This window comes from Bos mutus, chromosome 15 (assembly GCF_027580195.1).
Source record: "Bos mutus isolate GX-2022 chromosome 15, NWIPB_WYAK_1.1, whole genome shotgun sequence".
Lineage (NCBI taxonomy): Eukaryota > Metazoa > Chordata > Mammalia > Artiodactyla > Bovidae > Bos > Bos mutus.
Genome location: NC_091631.1, coordinates 79265304 through 79271358, shown reverse-complemented (window position 1 = coordinate 79271358; position 6055 = coordinate 79265304). Strand labels below are relative to the sequence as shown.

Below are 6055 nucleotides of genomic sequence, written 5' to 3'. Positions count from 1 at the left end.
GGCTATTATAAACAGTGCTGTGATGAACATTGGGGTACACATGGTAACAATAACCCTGTATATGAGACAGCAAAAGAGACGCTGATGTACAGAACAGTCTTTTGGACTCTGTGGGAGAGGGAGAGGGTGGGATGATTTGGGAGAATGACATTGAAACATGTATAATATTATAAATGAAATGAGTCACCAGTCCAGGTTTGATGCACGATACTGGATGCTTGAGGCTGGTGCACTGGGACGACCCAGAGGGATGGTATGGGGAGGGAGGAGGGAGGAGGGTCCAGGATGGTGAACACATGTATACCTGTGGCAGATTCATTTTGATATATGGTTAAACCAATACAATATTGTAAAGTTAAAAAAAAAAAAACTGTGTCTTTCTAATATTAGAAATTGCTTTTGTTAGCTGTAAGTGACAGTCACAAAAATCAGCTTATTTTTATTTCTCATGATACGTTTAATTTTTGCCTTATTCTCCTCTTTAACACACACACACTCACATGTCATTTGACTGATAAATTTCTGTTATATGTACAGTGAGGACACAATCCTTCACAGCTGTATGTTGTTATGAAAAATGAAGTAAAAATGCGGAGTAATAATCTGAATGTCTCATGAAAACTTTCTGTGGGTAAGTTGTCTGGCTTTTTAAATGAGAGAATAGAAGCTAAAATTGGTAAGGGCATTTTACCGTGAGCAACATTTTCACATTTTCCAATTTGACCCTCATTATAATTCTGTGAAATGAGTAGGGAGGTTAGCCATGATCATCCCTATATTACAATGTACGTGAGTGTGTAGTCATCAGTCAGTGGTGTCCAACCCTTTGCGACCCCAGGGACTGGAGACTACTAGGCTCCTCTGTCCATGGAATTTTCCAGGCAAGAATACTGTAGCGTGTTGCCATTTCTTACTCCAAGGGGATACAATAAAGTCATATAAATTTGAAACAGATAACTTGGATCTTGATCAGATTGGGCCACATTATATAAATCATTAGTAAAAAAAAATAATAATAAAGCATTCAGACTCTACTATATTCAGCATCTTGTTTCTATCTCTTACCTATGCAGTTGTTGCTTATCTGTAAGTAACTTGGCCATTACCTTCTGATTCTATTAATACCTCATTTGTCCTGCATCCTTAACCAAGAGTCGTCATTCAAACATGAACAGAGGAATCAGAAAGTTTTAACCTCTACAATGAATGGAGACTTCAGGTAAGATAGGGGAAGAAGATCTAACATGAGCTGTTTTCTACCCACTAGACCCTGAAGAGTTGCTTCCTTGCATGATTTAACTTAGTCATTATAACATACTCATTGGTAGATATTATTCTATTTATAAACTTCCGTTCTTGTTTTTAAATGATGAATTAAGAAAAATACCAACTCAACACACACGTACTTGTTATGAATGTTTAGTTTTCAGCAAGGTGTTTTCCCAATGAGAATTATTATTTTTTTAATAAAAAATGATTGAATTAAAGGCTCAACTGAGTTCAGATTTTTAAAGATATAATTCAGGGATTAGTCATGATTTTCGAGCACCTCTTTAAGCTTTGTCACATTTCCTCTTCTATCTGTAGATAAGGAAGTCACCTGATCAGGGATGTGGCAGGCATGACTAATAACCTGCCCTCCTCCTTTCCTCAGAACTTTGATGTGGCTTCAGAATCTTTCTAACAATTGATGCTGGGAAAATACTACTATGGGATCAGAGTTGGCAGTTGAAATAACAAAGGTTTCTTATCTCCACCACAACTGGATCCTTTCCCTTCCCCTATATCAAAGCTCTGACATCTTAAAGTATTTAATAATTTATATGTACTACAATTCTTTATGACATCCCATACATTCAACAAATTTCTAATTTTGTGTTCTCACTGACATGAAGATCATTAGCATGTAAGATAATTTTTCATATGCATGCACCAACTTTCAATGATCATGATAGTAGTACAAACCAGTCTGAGACAAATTTTTCTTTCTCATCATTGTAGATGCTACATGTTCATTGTGGTGCTTTCATCTTTTCCTTGGAAATCATGCAAAACCACAGCTTTGTAACCGAGTTTGTACTCTTAGGGCTCTCACAGAGTCCAAATGTGCAGAAAACAATATTTGTTGTATTCTTGTTCATTTACATTGCAACTGTCAGGGGCAACTTGCTAATTGTGGTGACTATCAGTAGCAGCCCAGCACTCTGGGGCTCCCCCATGTACTTCTTCCTGGCTTTTCTGTCCTTCCTGGATGCATGTTTCTCCTCTGTCATTACCCCAAAGATGATTGTGGGCTCTCTCCATAAAAGGAAAACCATTTCCTTTGAAGGCTGCATGACCCAGCTCTTTGCTGAACACTTCTTTGCTGGGGTGGAGGAGATTGTCCTCAGTGCCATGTCCTATGACTGCTATGTGGCCATCTAGAAGCCCTTGCACTATTCTTCTATCATGAAGCACAGACTTTGTGTCCTTCTGATGGCAGTAGCCTGGACAGGGGGCTTCATTTATTCCATGATACAGATTCTCTTCACTTTCCAGCTGCCCTTCTGTGGCCCCAACGTCATCGATCACTTCATGTATGACTTGTACCCACTGCTGGAGCTTGCCTGCATTGACATTCACATCTTTGGGCTTTTGGTAGTCACCAACAGTGGGTTTATCTGCACCTTAATCTTCTTGTTGCTTGTCTCCTATAGGGTCATCCTGCTGTCTCTAAGAACCCATAACTCTGAAGGGCAGGAGAAAGCCCTCTCCGCCTGCAGATCTCACATTGCTATTGTGGTTTTATTCTTCGTTCCATGCATATTTGTGTATGCACGACCTCCATCTGCTTTCTCCTTTGACAAAATGGTAGCCATATTTTATACCATCCTAACTCCACTGCTCAATCCTTTGATTTACAATAAGGAAGAAATAAGGAAGTGAAAAGTGCCATGAAGAAAGTGTGGACCAGAATAATGGTTGTATCTAATGAAAAATAAAATGTTAAACTTTAAGACAATTTTAAAGTAAATGTAAATTTTATTTATCCTTTCAAAGAACCAGCTTTTGGCTTTGTTGATTTTTGCTATGGTCTCTTTTGTTTCTTTTTCATTTATTTCTGCTCTAATTTTTAAGATTTCTTTCCTTCTGCTTACCCTGGGGTTCTTCATTTCTTCCTTTTCTAGTTGCTTTAGGTGTAGAGTTAGGTTATTTATTTGACTTTTTTCTTGTTTCTTGAGGTATGCCTGTATTGCTATGAACTTTCCCCTTAGCACTGCTTTTACAGGGTCCCACAGGTTTGGGGTTGTTGTGTTTTCATTTTCATTTGTTTCTATGCAAATTTTGATTTCTTTTTTGATTTCTTCTGTGATTTGTTGGTTATTCAGCAGCGTGTTGTTCAGCCTCCATATGTTGGAATTTTTACTAGCTTTTCTCCTGCTATTGAGATCTAATCTTACTGCATTGTGGTCAGAAAAGATGCTTGGAATGATTTCAATTTTTTTTTGAACTTACCAAAGCTAGATTTATGATCCAGGATGTGATCTATCCTGGAGAAGGTTCCATGTGCACTTGAGAAAAAGGTGAAATTCATTGTTTTGGGATGAAATGTCCTATAGATATCAATTAGGTCTAACTGGTCTATTGTATTGTTTAACTTTTGTGTTTCCTTGTTAATTTTCTGTCTAGTTGATCTATCCATAGGTGTGAGTGGGGTATTAAAGTCTCCCACTATTATTGTGTTATTGTTAATTTCTCCTTTCATACTTGTTAGCATTTGCCTTACATATTGTGGTGCTCCCGTGTTGGGTGCATATATATTTATAATTGTTATATCTTCTTCTTGGATTGATCCTTTGATCATTATGTAGTAACCATCTTTGTCTCCTTTCTTTTTTTTTTTCACATTTTAATTTTATTTTATTTTTAAACTTTACATAATTGTATTAGTTTTGCCAAATATCAAAATGAATCCGCCACAGGTATACATGTGTTCCCCATCCTGAACCCTCCTCCCACCTCCCTCCCCATACCATCCCTCTGGGTCGTCCCAGTGCACTAGCCCCAAGCATCCAGTATCGTGCATCGAACCTGGACTGGCAACTCGTTTCTTACATGATATTTTACATGTTTCAATGTCATTCTCCCAAATCTTCCCACCCTCTCCCTCTCCCACAGAGGCCTTAAGACTGTTCTATACATCAGTGTCTCTTTTGCTGTCTCGTACACCGGGTTATTGTTACCATCTTTCTAAATTCCATATATATGCGTTAGTATACTGTATTTATGTTTTTCCTTCTGGCTTACTTCACTCTGTATAATAGGCTCCAGTTTCATCCACCTCATTAGAACTGATTCAAATGTATTCTTTTTAATGGCTGAGTAATACTCCATTGTGTATATGTACCACAGCTTTCTTATCCATTCATCTGCTGATGGACATCTAGGTTGCTTCCATGTCCTGGCTATTATAAACAGTGCTGCGATTAACATTGGGGTACACGTGTCTCTTTCCCTTCTGGTTTCCTCAGTGTGTATGCCCAGCAGTGGGATTGCTAGATCATAAGGCAGCTCTATTTCCAGTTTTTTAAGGAATCTCCACACTGTTTTCCATAATGGCTGTACTAGTTTGCATTCCCACCAACAGTGTAAGAGGGTTCCCTTTTCTCCACACCCTCTCCAGCATTTATTGCTTGTAGACTTTTGGATCGCAGCCATTCTGACTGGTGTGAAATGGTACCTCATAGCAAACATTATCCTCAATGGTGAAAAATTGAAAGCATTTCCTCTAAAGTCAGGAACAAGACAAGGGTGCCCACTTTCACCATTGTTATTCAACATAGTTTTGGAAGTTTTGGCCACAGCAGAAAGTTTTGGCCACAGAGCAGAAAAAGAAATAAAAGGAATCCAAATTGGAAAAGAAGAAGTAAAACTCTCACTATTTGCAGATGACATGATTCTCTACATAGAAAACCCTAAAGATTCCACCAGAAAATCACTAGAAATAATCAATGACTATAGTAAAGTTGCAGGATATAAAATCAACACACAGAAATCCCTTGCATTCCTATACACTAATAATGAGAAAACAGAAAGAGAAATTAAGGAAACAATTCCATTCACCATTGCAACGGAAAGAATAAAATACTTAGGAATATATCTACCTAAAGAAACTAAAGACCTATATATAGAAAACTATAAAACACTGGTGAAAGAAATCAAAGAGGACGCTAACAGATGGAGAAATATACCATGTTCATGGATTGGAAGAATCAATATAGTGAAAATGAGTATACTACCCAAAGCAATTTATAGATTCAACACAATCCCTATCAAGCTACCAACAGTATTCTTCACAGAGCTAGAACAAATAATTTCACAATTTGTATGGAAATACAAAAAACCTCGAATAGCCAAAGCGATCTTGAGAAAAAAGAATGGAACTGGAAGAATCAACCTACCTGACTTCAGTCTCTACTACAAAGCCACAGTTATCAAGACAGTGTTGTACTGGCACAAAGACAGAAATATAGATCAATGGAATAAAATAGAAAGCCCAGAGATAAATCCACGCACATATGGACACCTTATCTTTGACAAAGGAGGCAAGAATATACAATGGATTAAAGACAATCTCTTTAACAAGTGGTGCTGGGAAATCTGGTCAACCACTTGTAAAAGAATGAAACTAGAACACTTTCTAACACCATACACAAAAATAAACTCAAAATGGATTAAAGATCTAAACATAAGACCAGAAACTATAAAACTCCTAGAGGAGAACATAGGCAAAACACTCTCTGACATACATCACAGCAGGATCCTCTATGACCCACCTCCCAGAATATTGGAAATAAAATCAAAAATAAACAAATGGGACTTAATTAAACTTAAAAGCTTCTGCACATCAAAGGAAACTATTAGCAAGGTGAAAAGACAGCCTTCAGAATGGGAGAAAATAATAGCAAATGAAGCAACTGACAAACAACTAATCTCAAAAATATACAAGCAACTCCTACAGATCAACTCCAGAAAAATAAACTACCTAATCAAAAAATGGGCCAAACAACTAAAT

At 37.4% G+C, this 6055-nt stretch overlaps 1 pseudogene; it reads left to right on the top strand.

Annotated features, from left to right (window-relative positions):
* The first annotated feature begins 2046 nt into the window (after positions 1-2046).
* LOC102284383 (olfactory receptor 4C15-like) lies at positions 2047-2996 on the top strand (annotated as a pseudogene).
* Positions 2997-6055: the final 3059 nt, after the last annotated feature.